Here is a 20182-nt window from a genome sequence, read left to right on the forward strand (position 1 = left end):
GACAGCTGCTCGTTCCACCCCACCCCCCGCCTTAATTGGTTCTCCTCCCTTCCAACGGTGTTGAGGCGGGTGGGAACAGCAGGGGGTGAAGGTGCTGTGTTTAAAGAGGTGGAGTTATGCAGATCTAAAACGCGTGGATTGCAGCAGCAGCAAGCCGAAAAGTGCAGGCATGTAAGGGATCTAGAGGTTGACAACATGTCTTCTTAACGGGAGTCCAGGAGCTCATCTCCACAAATGGACTTTTCAGGATCCTTGGGTGGCTCCGTAGTTTGAAACCAATTCTGGTTATCGCTTCTCGGCCTTTTGGCTAAGATCAAGTGTAGTATCTGTTCTTATCAGTTTAATATCTGATACGTCCCCTATCTGGGGACCATATATTAAATGGATTTTTAGAACAGGGAGATGGAAAAAGAGCTTGCTCTGTCCACTCCACGCATTGACCTGGTATTGCAGTATCTCCAGGACCGGTGCACCCCTTCTTTAATGCAGTTTCTAAAATCAGAAAGAATTGAATTCAATGTTTTTTGTTCATTTTGCTTGTTTGTCGGATTTTGGGATGGACTCTTTGGCTTTGCTTTTCTTCTCCTCATTGGATTTTTCATGTTCAAAGTTGCAGAAGCCAGATTACAAGCTCATTTTGGTTCAACTTCAGCAACTGTGCATTGCATTGCCATGTAATGTGATGCAATGCTATCTTTCTAGCTCTCCCTTTTTACTTCCTTTTGGATAAACAGACATATTAGGCAAGCATTTTGGAGCTTTCACCTAAATAACTACAGGTGGTGAGATAAGCTGCACAATATAATTGACCTTTCAGTATATTGTTGCACACACACCATCTATTTAGCAAATGCCCTTGTTATCAACAGCAGCCTTTTAAACTCACCTGAGCTAACAGGTATGTGCGCTGGTTACTCTGCTGCGCTTAAAATTTCTTTTTTGGTTTGCTACAATTACTTTTCTGAAACGTTGTCTCCTTCTGCTGGAACACTGACTTCTTTCATTTAATGCCTGCAGACTATAAAAGAGAACCCAACCCAAAAAGTTTGGTTGATTAGTCTGTGGCATTCTGTTAAACTGTTGCTTATGGCGGTCTCTGTCAGCTTCTCAGCGACATTCAGCCAGCCAGGTATCCTGCCTGCAGTAGATGGAATGTGGCAATGGAACGCTGGCTGCGCGTGTCATAATAGGCTCTGAGCCTTTATATACCTGTGCACAGCAGCAGCCACCTTCAGTCTGCTGCTGGACAGCCAGCAGCAGCAGCAGCAGGAGAGGTATGTAATCAGGAGCCCTCCTGCTAAGGGTAGACAGCTGCTCGTTCCACCCCACCCCCCGCCTTAATTGGTTCTCCTCCCTTCCAACGGTGTTGAGGCGGGTGGGAACAGCAGGGGGTGAAGGTGCTGTGTTTAAAGAGGTGGAGTTATGCAGATCTAAAACGCGTGGATTGCAGCAGCAGCAAGCCGAAAAGTGCAGGCATGTAAGGGATCTAGAGGTTGACAACATGTCTTCTTAACGGGAGTCCAGGAGCTCATCTCCACAAATGGACTTTTCAGGATCCTTGGGTGGCTCCGTAGTTTGAAACCAATTCTGGTTATCGCTTCTCGGCCTTTTGGCTAAGATCAAGTGTAGTATCTGTTCTTATCAGTTTAATATCTGATACGTCCCCTATCTGGGGACCATATATTAAATGGATTTTTAGAACAGGGAGATGGAAAAAGAGCTTGCTCTGTCCAATCCACGCATTGACCTGGTATTGCAGTATCTCCAGGACCGGTGCACCCCTTCTTTAATGCAGTTTCTAAAATCAGAAAGAATTGAATTCAATGTTTTTTGTTCATTTTGCTTGTTTGTCGGATTTTGGGATGGACTCTTTGGCTTTGCTTTTCTTCTCCTCATTGGATTTTTCATGTTCAAAGTTGCAGAAGCCAGATTACAAGCTCATTTTGGTTCAACTTCAGCAACTGTGCATTGCATTGCCATGTAATGTGATGCAATGCTATCTTTCTAGCTCTCCCTTTTTACTTCCTTTTGGATAAACAGACATATTAGGCAAGCATTTTGGAGCTTTCACCTAAATAACTACAGGTGGTGAGATAAGCTGCACAATATAATTGACCTTTCAGTATATTGTTGCACACACACCATCTATTTAGCAAATGCCCTTGTTATCAACAGCAGCCTTTTAAACTCACCTGAGCTAACAGGTATGTGCGCTGGTTACTCTGCTGCGCTTAAAATTTCTTTTTTGGTTTGCTACAATGCCTTTTCTGAAACGTTGTCTCCTTCTGCTGGAACACTGACTTCTTTCATTTAATGCCTGCAGACTATAAAAGAGAACCCAACCCAAAAAGTTTGGTTGATTAGTCTGTGGCATTCTGTTAAACTGTTGCTTATGGCGGTCTCTGTGAGCTTCTCAGCGACATTCAGCCAGCCAGGTATCCTGCCTGCAGTAGATGGAATGTGGCAATGGAACGCTGGCTGCGCGTGTCATAATAGGCTCTGAGCCTTTATATACCTGTGCACAGCAGCAGCCACCTTCAGTCTGCTGCTGGACAGCCAGCAGCAGCAGCAGCAGGAGAGGTATGTAATCAGGAGCCCTCCTGCTAAGGGTAGACAGCTGCTCGTTCCACCCCACCCCCCGCCTTAATTGGTTCTCCTCCCTTCCAACGGTGTTGAGGCGGGTGGGAACAGCAGGGGGTCAAGGTGCTGTGTTTAAAGAGGTGGAGTTATGCAGATCTAAAACGCGTGGATCGCAGCAGCAGCAAGCCGAAAAGTGCAGGCATGTAAGGGATCTAGAGGTTGACAACATGTCTTCTTAACGGGAGTCCAGGAGCTCATCTCCACAAATGGACTTTTCAGGATCCTTGGGTGGCTCCCTAGTTTGAAACCAATTCTGGTTATCGCTTCTCGGCCTTTTGGCTAAGATCAAGTGTAGTATCTGTTCTTATCAGTTTAATATCTGATACGTCCCCTATCTGGGGACCATATATTAAATGGATTTTTAGAACAGGGAGATGGAAAAAGAGCTTGCTCTGTCCACTCCACGCATTGACCTGGTATTGCAGTATCTCCAGGACCGGTGCACCCCTTCTTTAATGCAGTTTCTAAAATCAGAAAGAATTGAATTCAATGTTTTTTGTTCATTTTGCTTGTTTGTCGGATTTTGGGATGGACTCTTTGGCTTTGCTTTTCTTCTCCTCATTGGATTTTTCATGTTCAAAGTTGCAGAAGCCAGATTACAAGCTCATTTTGGTTCAACTTCAGCAACTGTGCATTGCATTGCCATGTAATGTGATGCAATGCTATCTTTCTAGCTCTCCCTTTTTACTTCCTTTTGGATAAACAGACATATTAGGCAAGCATTTTGGAGCTTTCACCTAAATAACTACAGGTGGTGAGATAAGCTGCACAATATAATTGACCTTTCAGTATATTGTTGCACACACACCATCTATTTAGCAAATGCCCTTGTTATCAACAGCAGCCTTTTAAACTCACCTGAGCTAACAGGTATGTGCGCTGGTTACTCTGCTGCGCTTAAAATTTCTTTTTTGGTTTGCTACAATGCCTTTTCTGAAACGTTGTCTCCTTCTACTGGAACACTGACTTCTTTCATTTAATGCCTGCAGACTATAAAAGAGAACCCAACCCAAAAAGTTTGGTTGATTAGTCTGTGGCATTCTGTTAAACTGTTGCTTATGGCGGTCTCTGTGAGCTTCTCAGCGACATTCAGCCAGCCAGGTATCCTGCCTGCAGTAGATGGAATGTGGCAATGGAACGCTGGCTGCGCGTGTCATAATAGGCTCTGAGCCTTTATATACCTGTGCACAGCAGCAGCCACCTTCAGTCTGCTGCTGGACAGCCAGCAGCAGCAGCAGCAGGAGAGGTATGTAATCAGGAGCCCTCCTGCTAAGGGTAGACAGCTGCTCGTTCCACCCCACCCCCCGCCTTAATTGGTTCTCCTCCCTTCCAACGGTGTTGAGGCGGGTGGGAACAGCAGGGGGTGAAGGTGCTGTGTTTAAAGAGGTGGAGTTATGCAGATCTAAAACGCGTGGATTGCAGCAGCAGCAAGCCGAAAAGTGCAGGCATGTAAGGGATCTAGAGGTTGACAACATGTCTTCTTAACGGGAGTCCAGGAGCTCATCTCCACAAATGGACTTTTCAGGATCCTTGGGTGGCTCCGTAGTTTGAAACCAATTCTGGTTTTCGCTTCTCGGCCTTTTGGCTAAGATCAAGTGTAGTATCTGTTCTTATCAGTTTAATATCTGATACGTCCCCTATCTGGGGACCATATATTAAATGGATTTTTAGAACAGGGAGATGGAAAAAGAGCTTGCTCTGTCCACTCCACGCATTGACCTGGAATTGCAGTATCTCCAGGACCGGTGCACCCCTTCTTTAATGCAGTTTCTAAAATCAGAAAGAATTGAATTCAATGTTTTTTGTTCATTTTGCTTGTTTGTCGGATTTTGGGATGGACTCTTTGGCTTTGCTTTTCTTCTCCTCATTGGATTTTTCATGTTCAAAGTTGCAGAAGCCAGATTACAAGCTCATTTTGGTTCAACTTCAGCAACTGTGCATTGCATTGCCATGTAATGTGATGCAATGCTATCTTTCTAGCTCTCCCTTTTTACTTCCTTTTGGATAAACAGACATATTAGGCAAGCATTTTGGAGCTTTCACCTAAATAACTACAGGTGGTGAGATAAGCTGCACAATATAATTGACCTTTCAGTATATTGTTGCACACACACCATCTATTTAGCAAATGCCCTTGTTATCAACAGCAGCCTTTTAAACTCACCTGAGCTAACAGGTATGTGCGCTGGTTACTCTGCTGCGCTTAAAATTTCTTTTTTGGTTTGCTACAATGCCTTTTCTGAAACGTTGTCTCCTTCTGCTGGAACACTGACTTCTTTCATTTAATGCCTGCAGACTATAAAAGAGAACCCAACCCAAAAAGTTTGGTTGATTAGTCTGTGGCATTCTGTTAAACTGTTGCTTATGGCGGTCTCTGTGAGCTTCTCAGCGACATTCAGCCAGCCAGGTATCCTGCCTGCAGTAGATGGAATGTGGCAATGGAACGCTGGCTGCGCGTGTCATAATAGGCTCTGAGCCTTTATATACCTGTGCACAGCAGCAGCCACCTTCAGTCTGCTGCTGGACAGCCAGCAGCAGCAGCAGCAGGAGAGGTATGTAATCAGGAGCCCTCCTGCTAAGGGTAGACAGCTGCTCGTTCCACCCCACCCCCCGCCTTAATTGGTTCTCCTCCCTTCCAACGGTGTTGAGGCGGGTGGGAACAGCAGGGGGTGAAGGTGCTGTGTTTAAAGAGGTGGAGTTATGCAGATCTAAAACGCGTGGATCGCAGCAGCAGCAAGCCGAAAAGTGCAGGCATGTAAGGGATCTAGAGGTTGACAACATGTCTTCTTAACGGGAGTCCAGGAGCTCATCTCCACAAATGGACTTTTCAGGATCCTTGGGTGGCTCCGTAGTTTGAAACCAATTCTGGTTATCGCTTCTCGGCCTTTTGGCTAAGATCAAGTGTAGTATCTGTTCTTATCAGTTTAATATCTGATACGTCCCCTATCTGGGGACCATATATTAAATGGATTTTTAGAACAGGGAGATGGAAAAAGAGCTTGCTCTGTCCACTCCACGCATTGACCTGGTATTGCAGTATCTCCAGGACCGGTGCACCCCTTCTTTAATGCAGTTTCTAAAATCAGAAAGAATTGAATTCAATGTTTTTTGTTCATTTTGCTTGTTTGTCGGATTTTGGGATGGACTCTTTGGCTTTGCTTTTCTTCTCCTCATTGGATTTTTCATGTTCAAAGTTGCAGAAGCCAGATTACAAGCTCATTTTGGTTCAACTTCAGCAACTGTGCATTGCATTGCCATGTAATGTGATGCAATGCTATCTTTCTAGCTCTCCCTTTTTACTTCCTTTTGGATAAACAGACATATTAGGCAAGCATTTTGGAGCTTTCACCTAAATAACTACAGGTGGTGAGATAAGCTGCACAATATAATTGACCTTTCAGTATATTGTTGCACACACACCATCTATTTAGCAAACGCCCTTGTTATCAACAGCAGCCTTTTAAACTCACCTGAGCTAACAGGTATGTGCGCTGGTTACTCTGCTGCGCTTAAAATTTCTTTTTTGGTTTGCTACAATGCCTTTTCTGAAACGTTGTCTCCTTCTGCTGGAACACTGACTTCTTTCATTTAATGCCTGCAGACTATAAAAGAGAACCCAACCCAAAAAGTTTGGTTGATTAGTCTGTGGCATTCTGTTAAACTGTTGCTTATGGCGGTCTCTGTGAGCTTCTCAGCGACATTCAGCCAGCCAGGTATCCTGCCTGCAGTAGATGGAATGTGGCAATGGAACGCTGGCTGCGCGTGTCATAATAGGCTCTGAGCCTTTATATACCTGTGCACAGCAGCAGCCACCTTCAGTCTGCTGCTGGACGGCCAGCAGCAGCAGCAGCAGGAGAGGTATGTAATCAGGAGCCCTCCTGCTAAGGGTAGACAGCTGCTCGTTCCACCCCACCCCCCGCCTTAATTGGTTCTCCTCCCTTCCAACGGTGTTGAGGCGGGTGGGAACAGCAGGGGGTGAAGGTGCTGTGTTTAAAGAGGTGGAGTTATGCAGATCTAAAACGCGTGGATCGCAGCAGCAGCAAGCCGAAAAGTGCAGGCATGTAAGGGATCTAGAGGTTGACAACATGTCTTCTTAACGGGAGTCCAGGAGCTCATCTCCACAAATGGACTTTTCAGGATCCTTGGGTGGCTCCGTAGTTTGAAACCAATTCTGGTTATCGCTTCTCGGCCTTTTGGCTAAGATCAAGTGTAGTATCTGTTCTTATCAGTTTAATATCTGATACGTCCCCTATCTGGGGACCATATATTAAATGGATTTTTAGAACAGGGAGATGGAAAAAGAGCTTGCTGTGTCCACTCCACGCATTGACCTGGTATTGCAGTATCTCCAGGACCGGTGCACCCCTTCTTTAATGCAGTTTCTAAAATCAGAAAGAATTGAATTCAATGTTTTTTGTTCATTTTGCTTGTTTGTCGGATTTTGGGATGGACTCTTTGGCTTTGCTTTTCTTCTCCTCATTGGATTTTTCATGTTCAAAGTTGCAGAAGCCAGATTACAAGCTCATTTTGGTTCAACTTCAGCAACTGTGCATTGCATTGCCATGTAATGTGATGCAATGCTATCTTTCTAGCTCTCCCTTTTTACTTCCTTTTGGATAAACAGACATATTAGGCAAGCATTTTGGAGCTTTCACCTAAATAACTACAGGTGGTGAGATAAGCTGCACAATATAATTGACCTTTCAGTATATTGTTGCACACACACCATCTATTTAGCAAATGCCCTTGTTATCAACAGCAGCCTTTTAAACTCACCTGAGCTAACAGGTATGTGCGCTGGTTACTCTGCTGCGCTTAAAATTTCTTTTTTGGTTTGCTACAATGCCTTTTCTGAAACGTTGTCTCCTTCTGCTGGAACACTGACTTCTTTCATTTAATGCCTGCAGACTATAAAAGAGAACCCAACCCAAAAAGTTTGGTTGATTAGTCTGTGGCATTCTGTTAAACTGTTGCTTATGGCGGTCTCTGTGAGCTTCTCAGCGACATTCAGCCAGCCAGGTATCCTGCCTGCAGTAGATGGAATGTGGCAATGGAACGCTGGCTGCGCGTGTCATAATAGGCTCTGAGCCTTTATATACCTGTGCACAGCAGCAGCCACCTTCAGTCTGCTGCTGGACAGCCAGCAGCAGCAGCAGCAGGAGAGGTATGTAATCAGGAGCCCTCCTGCTAAGGGTAGACAGCTGCTCGTTCCACCCCACCCCCCGCCTTAATTGGTTCTCCTCCCTTCCAACGGTGTTGAGGCGGGTGGGAACAGCAGGGGGTGAAGGTGCTGTGTTTAAAGAGGTGGAGTTATGCAGATCTAAAACGCGTGGATCGCAGCAGCAGCAAGCCGAAAAGTGCAGGCATGTAAGGGATCTAGAGGTTGACAACATGTCTTCTTAACGGGAGTCCAGGAGCTCATCTCCACAAATGGACTTTTCAGGATCCTTGGGTGGCTCCGTAGTTTGAAACCAATTCTGGTTATCGCTTCTCGGCCTTTTGGCTAAGATCAAGTGTAGTATCTGTTCTTATCAGTTTAATATCTGATACGTCCCCTATCTGGGGACCATATATTAAATGGATTTTTAGAACAGGGAGATGGAAAAAGAGCTTGCTCTGTCCACTCCACGCATTGACCTGGTATTGCAGTATCTCCAGGACCGGTGCACCCCTTCTTTAATGCAGTTTCTAAAATCAGAAAGAATTGAATTCAATGTTTTTTGTTCATTTTGCTTGTTTGTCGGATTTTGGGATGGACTCTTTGGCTTTGCTTTTCCTCTCCTCATTGGATTTTTCATGTTCAAAGTTGCAGAAGCCAGATTACAAGCTCATTTTGGTTCAACTTCAGCAACTGTGCATTGCATTGCCATGTAATGTGATGCAATGCTATCTTTCTAGCTCTCCCTTTTTACTTCCTTTTGGATAAACAGACATATTAGGCAAGCATTTTGGAGCTTTCACCTAAATAACTACAGGTGGTGAGATAAGCTGCACAATATAATTGACCTTTCAGTATATTGTTGCACACACACCATCTATTTAGCAAATGCCCTTGTTATCAACAGCAGCCTTTTAAACTCACCTGAGCTAACAGGTATGTGCGCTGGTTACTCTGCTGCGCTTAAAATTTCTTTTTTGGTTTGCTACAATGCCTTTTCTGAAACGTTGTCTCCTTCTGCTGGAACACTGACTTCTTTCATTTAATGCCTGCAGACTATAAAAGAGAACCCAACCCAAAAAGTTTGGTTGATTAGTCTGTGGCATTCTGTTAAACTGTTGCTTATGGCGGTCTCTGTGAGCTTCTCAGCGACATTCAGCCAGCCAGGTATCCTGCCTGCAGTAGATGGAATGTGGCAATGGAACGCTGGCTGCGCGTGTCATAATAGGCTCTGAGCCTTTATATACCTGTGCACAGCAGCAGCCACCTTCAGTCTGCTGCTGGACAGCCAGCAGCAGCAGCAGCAGGAGAGGTATGTAATCAGGAGCCCTCCTGCTAAGGGTAGACAGCTGCTCGTTCCACCCCACCCCCCGCCTTAATTGGTTCTCCTCCCTTCCAACGGTGTTGAGGCGGGTGGGAACAGCAGGGGGTGAAGGTGCTGTGTTTAAAGAGGTGGAGTTATGCAGATCTAAAACGCGTGGATCGCAGCAGCAGCAAGCCGAAAAGTGCAGGCATGTAAGGGATCTAGAGGTTGACAACATGTCTTCTTAACGGGAGTCCAGGAGCTCATCTCCACAAATGGACTTTTCAGGATCCTTGGGTGGCTCCGTAGTTTGAAACCAATTCTGGTTATCGCTTCTCGGCCTTTTGGCTAAGATCAAGTGTAGTATCTGTTCTTATCAGTTTAATATCTGATACGTCCCCTATCTGGGGACCATATATTAAATGGATTTTTAGAACAGGGAGATGGAAAAAGAGCTTGCTCTGTCCACTCCACGCATTGACCTGGTATTGCAGTATCTCCAGGACCGGTGCACCCCTTCTTTAATGCAGTTTCTAAAATCAGAAAGAATTGAATTCAATGTTTTTTGTTCATTTTGCTTGTTTGTCGGATTTTGGGATGGACTCTTTGGCTTTGCTTTTCCTCTCCTCATTGGATTTTTCATGTTCAAAGTTGCAGAAGCCAGATTACAAGCTCATTTTGGTTCAACTTCAGCAACTGTGCATTGCATTGCCATGTAATGTGATGCAATGCTATCTTTCTAGCTCTCCCTTTTTACTTCCTTTTGGATAAACAGACATATTAGGCAAGCATTTTGGAGCTTTCACCTAAATAACTACAGGTGGTGAGATAAGCTGCACAATATAATTGACCTTTCAGTATATTGTTGCACACACACCATCTATTTAGCAAATGCCCTTGTTATCAACAGCAGCCTTTTAAACTCACCTGAGCTAACAGGTATGTGCGCTGGTTACTCTGCTGCGCTTAAAATTTCTTTTTTGGTTTGCTACAATGCCTTTTCTGAAACGTTGTCTCCTTCTGCTGGAACACTGACTTCTTTCATTTAATGCCTGCAGACTATAAAAGAGAACCCAACCCAAAAAGTTTGGTTGATTAGTCTGTGGCATTCTGTTAAACTGTTGCTTATGGCGGTCTCTGTGAGCTTCTCAGCGACATTCAGCCAGCCAGGTATCCTGCCTGCAGTAGATGGAATGTGGCAATGGAACGCTGGCTGCGCGTGTCATAATAGGCTCTGAGCCTTTATATACCTGTGCACAGCAGCAGCCACCTTCAGTCTGCTGCTGGACAGCCAGCAGCAGCAGCAGCAGGAGAGGTATGTAATCAGGAGCCCTCCTGCTAAGGGTAGACAGCTGCTCGTTCCACCCCACCCCCCGCCTTAATTGGTTCTCCTCCCTTCCAACGGTGTTGAGGTGGGTGGGAACAGCAGGGGGTGAAGGTGCTGTGTTTAAAGAGGTGGAGTTATGCAGATCTAAAACGCGTGGATTGCAGCAGCAGCAAGCCGAAAAGTGCAGGCATGTAAGGGATCTAGAGGTTGACAACATGTCTTCTTAACGGGAGTCCAGGAGCTCATCTCCACAAATGGACTTTTCAGGATCCTTGGGTGGCTCCGTAGTTTGAAACCAATTCTGGTTATCGCTTCTCGGCCTTTTGGCTAAGATCAAGTGCAGTGATCTAACGGTTGTTGCCTTGGTCTCGGCTAGGAGGTGCCTGGGGTACCCGGCTTGTTGGCCTTGGGGGATCGCTCTCTCTTAACGGAGGGAGCTTCACCCCCTTGCTGCTATTGGCAAGTCGGATTAGTCCCCAGGCAACGAGAGGCGATCACCCTTGTCACTACTTCGGTAGGGGGCAACTGTTCCCACACATAGCTGTGGGGACAACATTGTGGAAGGACTTGAAGATGGAGGACGTAATGAAGTGGAATTGCTTACGCTTTTCTGCGAAGATGGACTGTTTGTTGGAGGAAGAAGAAGTTCTGGATTTGCTGGAGGAATATGGAGCAGTAGAAAAGAACGATATCTTGTGCATGCAAGAGCTAAGGTACAAGAAGATGTATGATGTGACTTTACGCTTGGAGGAGAAATGTCTTCATTTCTTGAAGTGTTGGAATGGAGGGAAGGTTGGAGTGAAGCCACTTTTTTTGGGAAAACCAAGAACTGTGGTAGTAAGTATGGACGATCCTTTTGTGATAATGGAGGAAGTGCTGGAGTATTTAAAGAAGAAATGTGTGTTGGTAAAGTTCCAGAAGGACTATTTGAACAAAATTGGAGTATGGAACGGAAAAAGACGATTTGTAGTATGGATGAAGAGAGAAGAAGAGTTGGTTATGGGAAAAATTGTGATAAATGGCAGGACTGGTTTCTGTTATATGGAAAAAGACAAGAAGAGTTTTGAAGAATGTAAAGAGGAGCAGAGAGAGTTGCAAGTAGTTAAAGAGAAAGAAGAAATTGTGAAAAAGAAGCAAGATTTGGTGAGAAGTAAAGACTCATTGTTAGAAGGAGTAAAGATTGAAGATTGTGCTGTGGGAGAAGAGGAGATACAAGTAAAGCAGATATTTGTAAGGAGAGAACTAAAGGAAAATGATAAAGAAAAGAGACGTAAGTCGGAGGACAAGAAAGAAGAGAAAGTAACATGTGATAGTGCTGAAGGTGAAAAGATTTTGTTGGAAGGTTTTTTGGATAGTGACTGGGATATGTGGGACAGGTCTTGGAGTAGGAAAAGACGTGGAAGGAAAAAAGCTTTGAGTTAATTGTTAATGTCTTGTAGGAAGGTTTTTTTGCTGATGTAAGATTGTTTTATGTTTGTTAAATTTAATAAGTATTATTATTAAATTTTGTTATAAAAAAAAGTTGAATTCGGATGATGAAGGCGTAGGCGACATTTTTGTTGTCCATGCATATGGAATTTAATTTATGTCGCGTCTTCTGACGCATTCAATTAAGAAAAAAAAAAAAAAAAAAATCTGTTCTTATCAGTTTAATTTCTGATACGTCCCCTATCTGGGGACCATATATTAAATGGATTTTTAGAACAGGGAGATGGAAAAAGAGCTTGCTCTGTCCACTCCATGCATTGACCTGGTATTGCAGTATCTCCAGGACCGGTGCACCCCTTCTTTAATGCAGTTTCTAAAATCAGAAAGAATTGAATTCAATGTTTTTTGTTCATTTTGCTTGTTTGTCGGATTTTGGGATGGACTCTTTGGCTTTGCTTTTCTTCTCCTCATTGGATTTTTCATGTTCAAAGTTGCAGAAGCCAGATTACAAGCTCATTTTGGTTCAACTTCAGCAACTGTGCATTGCATTGCCATGTAATGTGATGCAATGCTATCTTTCTAGCTCTCCCTTTTTACTTCCTTTTGGATAAACAGACATATTAGGCAAGCATTTTGGAGCTTTCACCTAAATAACTACAGGTGGTGAGATAAGCTGCACAATATAATTGACCTTTCAGTATATTGTTGCACACACACCATCTATTTAGCAAATGCCCTTGTTATCAACAGCAGCCTTTTAAACTCACCTGAGCTAACAGGTATGTGCGCTGGTTACTCTGCTGCGCTTAAAATTTCTTTTTTGGTTTGCTACAATGCCTTTTCTGAAATGTTGTCTCCTTCTGCTGGAACACTGACTTCTTTCATTTAATGCCTGCAGACTATAAAAGAGAACCCAACCCAAAAAGTTTGGTTGATTAGTCTGTGGCATTCTGTTAAACTGTTGCTTATGGCGGTCTCTGTGAGCTTCTCAGCGACATTCAGCCAGCCAGGTATCCTGCCTGCAGTAGATGGAATGTGGCAATGGAACGCTGGCTGCGCGTGTCATAATAGGCTCTGAGCCTTTATATACCTGTGCACAGCAGCAGCCACCTTCAGTCTGCTGCTGGACAGCCAGCAGCAGCAGCAGCAGGAGAGGTATGTAATCAGGAGCCCTCCTGCTAAGGGTAGACAGCTGCTCGTTCCACCCCACCCCCCGCCTTAATTGGTTCTCCTCCCTTCCAACGGTGTTGAGGCGGGTGGGAACAGCAGGGGGTGAAGGTGCTGTGTTTAAAGAGGTGGAGTTATGCAGATCTAAAACGCGTGGATTGCAGCAGCAGCAAGCCGAAAAGTGCAGGCATGTAAGGGATCTAGAGGTTGACAACATGTCTTCTTAACGGGAGTCCAGGAGCTCATCTCCACAAATGGACTTTTCAGGATCCTTGGGTGGCTCCGTAGTTTGAAACCAATTCTGGTTATCGCTTCTCGGCCTTTTGGCTAAGATCAAGTGTAGTATCTGTTCTTATCAGTTTAATATCTGATACGTCCCCTATCTGGGGACCTATATTAAATGGATTTTTAGAACAGGGAGATGGAAAAAGAGCTTGCTCTGTCCACTCCACGCATTGACCTGGTATTGCAGTATCTCCAGGACCGGTGCACCCCTTCTTTAATGCAGTTTCTAAAATCAGAAAGAATTGAATTCAATGTTTTTTGTTCATTTTGCTTGTTTGTCGGATTTTGGGATGGACTCTTTGGCTTTGCTTTTCTTCTCCTCATTGGATTTTTCATGTTCAAAGTTGCAGAAGCCAGATTACAAGCTCATTTTGGTTCAACTTCAGCAACTGTGCATTGCATTGCCATGTAATGTGATGCAATGCTATCTTTCTAGCTCTCCCTTTTTACTTCCTTTTGGATAAACAGACATATTAGGCAAGCATTTTGGAGCTTTCACCTAAATAACTACAGGTGGTGAGATAAGCTGCACAATATAATTGACCTTTCAGTATATTGTTGCACACACACCATCTATTTAGCAAATGCCCTTGTTATCAACAGCAGCCTTTTAAACTCACCTGAGCTAACAGGTATGTGCGCTGGTTACTCTGCTGCGCTTAAAATTTCTTTTTTGGTTTGCTACAATGCCTTTTCTGAAACGTTGTCTCCTTCTGCTGGAACACTGACTTCTTTCATTTAATGCCTGCAGACTATAAAAGAGAACCCAACCCAAAAAGTTTGGTTGATTAGTCTGTCGCATTCTGTTAAATTGTTGCTTATGGCGGTCTCTGTGAGCTTCTCAGCGACATTCAGCCAGCCAGGTATCCTGCCTGCAGTAGATGGAATGTGGCAATGGAACGCTGGCTGCGCGTGTCATAATAGGCTCTGAGCCTTTATATACCTGTGCACAGCAGCAGCCACCTTCAGTCTGCTGCTGGACAGCCAGCAGCAGCAGCAGCAGGAGAGGTATGTAATCAGGAGCCCTCCTGCTAAGGGTAGACAGCTGCTCGTTCCACCCCACCCCCCGCCTTAATTGGTTCTCCTCCCTTCCAACGGTGTTGAGGCGGGTGGGAACAGCAGGGGGTGAAGGTGCTGTGTTTAAAGAGGTGGAGTTATGCAGATCTAAAACGCGTGGATTGCAGCAGCAGCAAGCCGAAAAGTGCAGGCATGTAAGGGATCTAGAGGTTGACAACATGTCTTCTTAACGGGAGTCCAGGAGCTCATCTCCACAAATGGACTTTTCAGGATCCTTGGGTGGCTCCGTAGTTTGAAACCAATTCTGGTTATCGCTTCTCGGCCTTTTGGCTAAGATCAAGTGTAGTATCTGTTCTTATCAGTTTAATATCTGATACGTCCCCTATCTGGGGACCATATATTAAATGGATTTTTAGAACAGGGAGATGGAAAAAGAGCTTGCTCTGTCCACTCCACGCATTGACCTGGAATTGCAGTATCTCCAGGACCGGTGCACCCCTTCTTTAATGCAGTTTCTAAAATCAGAAAGAATTGAATTCAATGTTTTTTGTTCATTTTGCTTGTTTGTCGGATTTTGGGATGGACTCTTTGGCTTTGCTTTTCTTCTCCTCATTGGATTTTTCATGTTCAAAGTTGCAGAAGCCAGATTACAAGCTCATTTTGGTTCAACTTCAGCAACTGTGCATTGCATTGCCATGTAATGTGATGCAATGCTATCTTTCTAGCTCTCCCTTTTTACTTCCTTTTGGATAAACAGACATATTAGGCAAGCATTTTGGAGCTTTCACCTAAATAACTACAGGTGGTGAGATAAGCTGCACAATATAATTGACCTTTCAGTATATTGTTGCACACACACCATCTATTTAGCAAATGCCCTTGTTATCAACAGCAGCCTTTTAAACTCACCTGAGCTAACAGGTATGTGCGCTGGTTACTCTGCTGCGCTTAAAATTTCTTTTTTGGTTTGCTACAATGCCTTTTCTGAAACGTTGTCTCCTTCTGCTGGAACACTGACTTCTTTCATTTAATGCCTGCAGACTATAAAAGAGAACCCAACCCAAAAAGTTTGGTTGATTAGTCTGTGGCATTCTGTTAAACTGTTGCTTATGGCGGTCTCTGTGAGCTTCTCAGCGACATTCAGCCAGCCAGGTATCCTGCCTGCAGTAGATGGAATGTGGCAATGGAACGCTGGCTGCGCGTGTCATAATAGGCTCTGAGCCTTTATATACCTGTGCACAGCAGCAGCCACCTTCAGTCTGCTGCTGGACAGCCAGCAGCAGCAGCAGCAGGAGAGGTATGTAATCAGGAGCCCTCCTGCTAAGGGTAGACAGCTGCTCGTTCCACCCCACCCCCCGCCTTAATTGGTTCTCCTCCCTTCCAACGGTGTTGAGGCGGGTGGGAACAGCAGGGGGTGAAGGTGCTGTGTTTAAAGAGGTGGAGTTATGCAGATCTAAAACGCGTGGATTGCAGCAGCAGCAAGCCGAAAAGTGCAGGCATGTAAGGGATCTAGAGGTTGACAACATGTCTTCTTAACGGGAGTCCAGGAGCTCATCTCCACAAATGGACTTTTCAGGATCCTTGGGTGGCTCCGTAGTTTGAAACCAATTCTGGTTATCGCTTCTCGGCCTTTTGGCTAAGATCAAGTGTAGTATCTGTTCTTATCAGTTTAATATCTGATACGTCCCCTATCTGGGGACCATATATTAAATGGATTTTTAGAACAGGGAGATGGAAAAAGAGCTTGCTCTGTCCACTCCACGCATTGACCTGGTATTGCAGTATCTCCAGGACCGGTGCACCCCTTCTTTAATGCAGTTTCTAAAATCAGAAAGAATTGAATTCAATGTTTTTTGTTCATTTTGCTTGTTTGTCGGATTTTGGGATGGACTCTTTGGCTTTGCTTTTCTTCTCCTCATTGGATTTTTCATGTTCAAAGTTGCAGAAGCCAGATTACAAGCTCATTTTGGTTCAACTTCAGCAACTGTGCATTGCATTGCCATGTAATGTGATGCAATGCTATCTTTCTAGCTCTCCCTTTTTACTTCCTTTTGGATAAACAGACATATTAGGCAAGCATTTTGGAGCTTTCACCTAAATAACTACAGGTGGTGAGATAAGCTGCACAATATAATTGACCTTTCAGTATATTGTTGCACACACACCATCTATTTAGCAAATGCCCTTGTTATCAACAGCAGCCTTTTAAACTCACCTGAGCTAACAGGTATGTGCGCTGGTTACTCTGCTGCGCTTAAAATTTCTTTTTTGGTTTGCTACAATGCCTTTTCTGAAACGTTGTCTCCTTCTGTTGGAACACTGACTTCTTTCATTTAATGCCTGCAGACTATAAAAGAGAACCCAACCCAAAAAGTTTGGTTGATTAGTCTGTGGCATTCTGTTAAACTGTTGCTTATGGCGGTCTCTGTGAGCTTCTCAGCGACATTCAGCCAGCCAGGTATCCTGCCTGCAGTAGATGGAATGTGGCAATGGAACGCTGGCTGCGCGTGTCATAATAGGCTCTGAGCCTTTATATACCTGTGCACAGCAGCAGCCACCTTCAGTCTGCTGCTGGACAGCCAGCAGCAGCAGCAGCAGGAGAGGTATGTAATCAGGAGCCCTCCTGCTAAGGGTAGACAGCTGCTCGTTCCACCCCACCCCCCGCCTTAATTGGTTCTCCTCCCTTCCAACGGTGTTGAGGCGGGTGGGAACAGCAGGGGGTAAAGGTGCTGTGTTTAAAGAGGTGGAGTTATGCAGATCTAAAACGCGTGGATTGCAGCAGCAGCAAGCCGAAAAGTGCAGGCATGTAAGGGATCTAGAGGTTGACAACATGTCTTCTTAACGGGAGTCCAGGAGCTCATCTCCACAAATGGACTTTTCAGGATCCTTGGGTGGCTCCGTAGTTTGAAACCAATTCTGGTTATCGCTTCTCGGCCTTTTGGCTAAGATCAAGTGTAGTATCTGTTCTTTTAAGAACACAAGAGCTACGATCTACACTTGACGAGAGCGATCGAACTCGGAAGGAGAAGAGCTTCGGAGCCCAGCTGACATCGGAGAAGGAAGGCGGATATCGGTGGGAGGAAGAAGCTCTAAAGAATCCAGAAGAAGACGAAGACTCGGAGAAGAATCGGGCTGTCCTGTGGAATCTTCGAGGAAGAAAATCATCGAGACAAAGACCTTTCGGGGAATTTGTCCAGAACACGACGGGAGAAGAATCTGCATAGCTCCACCCATTCCGGGAAGAGTTCCAGATCCAGCTCCAAGAAGTAACTGCAGGAGGAAAGCCATGGCAAGCGCTGCGAGGAAGGCCGAAAAGAAGAGCCTGGAGCAGGGGACAGCCAGGAGGGCCCAGCCAGGAGCCGATTCTGACCCCAAGGACTCTGCCTCCACGACTGGCCAGCAGAAGGGACCCCAGAAGCCCCGCCACGAAGCTCCAGCCCTGGAGCCATGGATGCGGCAGACGGTGGCCCTGAAGCTGAAGGAAGTGGATGGGAGGGTGCCGGACATGTCCTCGGACGTGTTCTGCCAGAAGATGCTGCTGGATCGAGGCTTCTCCAGGTCGGACACCCTCAGCATCCAGACCTTCTTGACGGGGATCTTCTTCGTCACTTTCGCCACTGTGAACACCTGCAGGAGGTTCTGGGAAATGGTAAGCGCAAAAGGACCGGATAATTCTTTCTCTGCCTTTACAGGTAGCTGCCCTATCCAGAGGGACGAAAGGAGGATCACGGTCTCCATGCGCAACCCGCACACCCCAGGCCAAGACATCTGTACCTTCCTGAGACGCTTCTGTTTGGTTGTGAAGGAACCCTCTCACATCCTGAATGGACTCGGCTTCTGGACAGGTAAGTGGTCGGTGACCGTTAGACTTCACAGGGACCTGGCGTACTCAGACGGACTTCGGCACCTGCCCCCGACATTCTCCCTGGGCAACTCCTACGGCCTCATCTATTACCCGGACATGCCGCGGAACTGCAGGAGATGCGGCAAGAACGGCCACGAGATGAAGGACTGCAAGGAGGATGCCTGCAGGATTTGTCGAGTGACGGGACACAGCTCGAAGGACTGCCCGAAGAAGACGTCCTGCAACCTGTGTGGGCTGGCGGCTCATCTGTACAAGGATTGCCCCAAGCGTGAGAGATCCTGGGCATCGGTGGTTGCGACGACCCCAGCTACGGAGGACAAGGCCCCGACGACCAGGCCTGTGAAGGTCAAGGACGCGACGACCAAGGCCCCAGCGGCCAAGGCCGAGACGACCAAGGCCAATGCGGTCAAGGAGTCGGTGGCCAAAGCCCCAGCGACGGTCCCAGCAGCTCCGAAGCAGAAGAAAAAGTCAAAGGAGGGTAAGAGTTCTGTCACCCCTCTCTCGATCCCTCCCCCTGCCACCCCCGTCCAATCCCCCCCCACCCCGGCCACCCCTGCTGAGGATTCCACTTCCTCTTCCTCCTTCCCCTACTCCTCAGCAGGTGTCCTTTCCCCTGCCCCGGCAGCCACTCTCCCTCCCCAGACCATGGTAGCGGTGGAATTAACCTTTCCTCCACCCGCCGCTATCTATTCCGAGGAGGATTTTCCTCTTCTTGTCTCCCCAGTTCCAACCCGGGGAAAGAGGAAGGTGGAGGACAGCCCTGCTACTGAATCCTCCAAAAAGAAGATTCTGGATTTCGTAGGCGAAAAGGAGGATACCCTCCCTGAGCCAGAAGAGATGGAGCACATGGTTGAGACCCTGGTGGCCGAGCCAGAAGAGGAGGAACTGGTGGTCGCCGAGATCGAGGCCGCGCTGCTTGACCAGATGGAGGAAGAGGGCCTGCTGGTGATCCCGTCACCAGCAGTCAACACCGACGAGGGACCACCCGACCGGAGTGGTAACTAAGGTGTATTGCCTGCGCTAACTTTTTCTTTTTTCCCTACATGATGGCTAATATTAACTTATTTTCCATTAATGTCAGGAGCATCAAGGACAAGTTCAGACGTCAGACTATTTATGCCTTCCTTACTTCCCAGTTGTGTGATGTTTATATGTTGCAGGAATGTTCCCTTCCCTCCTCTAGGTCCTTCAAACATCTGGCCAGGGAGTGGTCCCACGGTCCATCCTACTGGTCCGGTGGGGGTGACTGCAAGTCTGCGGGGGTCGCAATTCTGATCAGGGGGGGCGCATTCACGCTTGAGTCCGTCCAGGAGCTCATCTGCGGCAGGGCTCTTGTTGTAGATGGCAACTGGGCGGGAGAACCTGTCAGGTTCATCAACGTGTATGCGTCCCCACTGAAGAATGAGCGTTTGGAGCTTTTCCAGACCCTGCGGCTTCAGCTTGCCACCACCAGGACCTTAGTGATGGCCGGGGATTTCAACTGCCCCATCGAGGAGGATGGTCGTAGTTCTGGCACATCTGCCAAGTTGGACATCACGTCCAAGCTGCTCATCGAGATGGTAACCGAGGCCTCTCTTCAGGACGTGGTGGGCTCCATGGGGAGAGGCTCCACGAACTATTCGTGGAGCCGACCCGATGGCTCACTCCGCTCCAGGATTGACTTTGTGTTCACCTCTCGGGCAGTCAGGCAGAGTAGGCACTCGATGGTCTCCTGCTTCTTCTCCGACCACAGAGCCATTCACTTACAAGGTGTCCTCGGCGACGGTTTTCCGTCCGGCCCCGGCTCCTGGAAGCTGAATTGTGCTCTGCTGGCTCAGGATGAAGTCGTGGAGGAGCTGAGAGCAGCCTACGCAATGTGGCAGTCCTACAAGGGTAGCTTCCAAACAGTCTCTGATTGGTGGGAATATGTTAAACTTGAGTTTCGCTGTTTCTTTCAGGCCAAGGGTCGACAACAGGCGTGTGAGAAGAGGAGGGACTTCAGAGGGCTGCAGC

General features: G+C 46.4%; 12 non-coding genes and 1 pseudogene across 12 annotated transcripts; all 13 read left to right on the plus strand.

Annotated features, from left to right (window-relative positions):
• The first annotated feature begins 287 nt into the window (after positions 1–287).
• On the plus strand, positions 288–478 carry LOC141205879 (U2 spliceosomal RNA). Its single transcript, XR_012276551.1, has one exon. It is a non-coding gene; the product is annotated as a U2 spliceosomal RNA (small nuclear RNA).
• Positions 479–1593: 1115 nt separating this feature from the next.
• LOC141206109 (U2 spliceosomal RNA) lies at positions 1594–1784 on the plus strand. The gene has a single exon (XR_012276775.1). It is a non-coding gene; the product is annotated as a U2 spliceosomal RNA (small nuclear RNA).
• A 1115-nt stretch (positions 1785–2899) lies between these two features.
• On the plus strand, positions 2900–3090 carry LOC141205880 (U2 spliceosomal RNA). The gene has a single exon (XR_012276552.1). It is a non-coding gene; the product is annotated as a U2 spliceosomal RNA (small nuclear RNA).
• A 1115-nt stretch (positions 3091–4205) lies between these two features.
• LOC141206007 (U2 spliceosomal RNA) lies at positions 4206–4396 on the plus strand. The gene has a single exon (XR_012276676.1). It is a non-coding gene; the product is annotated as a U2 spliceosomal RNA (small nuclear RNA).
• A 1115-nt stretch (positions 4397–5511) lies between these two features.
• LOC141205881 (U2 spliceosomal RNA) lies at positions 5512–5702 on the plus strand. Its single transcript, XR_012276553.1, has one exon. It is a non-coding gene; the product is annotated as a U2 spliceosomal RNA (small nuclear RNA).
• Positions 5703–6817: 1115 nt separating this feature from the next.
• LOC141206110 (U2 spliceosomal RNA) lies at positions 6818–7008 on the plus strand. Its single transcript, XR_012276776.1, has one exon. It is a non-coding gene; the product is annotated as a U2 spliceosomal RNA (small nuclear RNA).
• A 1115-nt stretch (positions 7009–8123) lies between these two features.
• Positions 8124–8314, plus strand: LOC141205882 (U2 spliceosomal RNA). Its single transcript, XR_012276554.1, has one exon. It is a non-coding gene; the product is annotated as a U2 spliceosomal RNA (small nuclear RNA).
• A 1115-nt stretch (positions 8315–9429) lies between these two features.
• Positions 9430–9620, plus strand: LOC141205883 (U2 spliceosomal RNA). Its single transcript, XR_012276555.1, has one exon. It is a non-coding gene; the product is annotated as a U2 spliceosomal RNA (small nuclear RNA).
• A 2412-nt stretch (positions 9621–12032) lies between these two features.
• LOC141206356 (U2 spliceosomal RNA) lies at positions 12033–12215 on the plus strand. Its single transcript, XR_012276984.1, has one exon. It is a non-coding gene; the product is annotated as a U2 spliceosomal RNA (small nuclear RNA).
• A 1115-nt stretch (positions 12216–13330) lies between these two features.
• LOC141206089 (U2 spliceosomal RNA) lies at positions 13331–13520 on the plus strand. The gene has a single exon (XR_012276755.1). It is a non-coding gene; the product is annotated as a U2 spliceosomal RNA (small nuclear RNA).
• A 1115-nt stretch (positions 13521–14635) lies between these two features.
• On the plus strand, positions 14636–14826 carry LOC141206088 (U2 spliceosomal RNA). Its single transcript, XR_012276754.1, has one exon. It is a non-coding gene; the product is annotated as a U2 spliceosomal RNA (small nuclear RNA).
• Positions 14827–15941: 1115 nt separating this feature from the next.
• On the plus strand, positions 15942–16132 carry LOC141205884 (U2 spliceosomal RNA). Its single transcript, XR_012276556.1, has one exon. It is a non-coding gene; the product is annotated as a U2 spliceosomal RNA (small nuclear RNA).
• Positions 16133–17247: 1115 nt separating this feature from the next.
• On the plus strand, positions 17248–17325 carry LOC141206377 (U2 spliceosomal RNA; annotated as a pseudogene).
• The last annotated feature ends 2857 nt before the right edge of the window (positions 17326–20182 follow it).

This window comes from Phyllobates terribilis, unplaced genomic scaffold (assembly GCF_046119375.1).
Source record: "Phyllobates terribilis strain yellow unplaced genomic scaffold, ASM4611937v1 Scaffold_142__1_contigs__length_4687701, whole genome shotgun sequence".
Lineage (NCBI taxonomy): Eukaryota > Metazoa > Chordata > Amphibia > Anura > Dendrobatidae > Phyllobates > Phyllobates terribilis.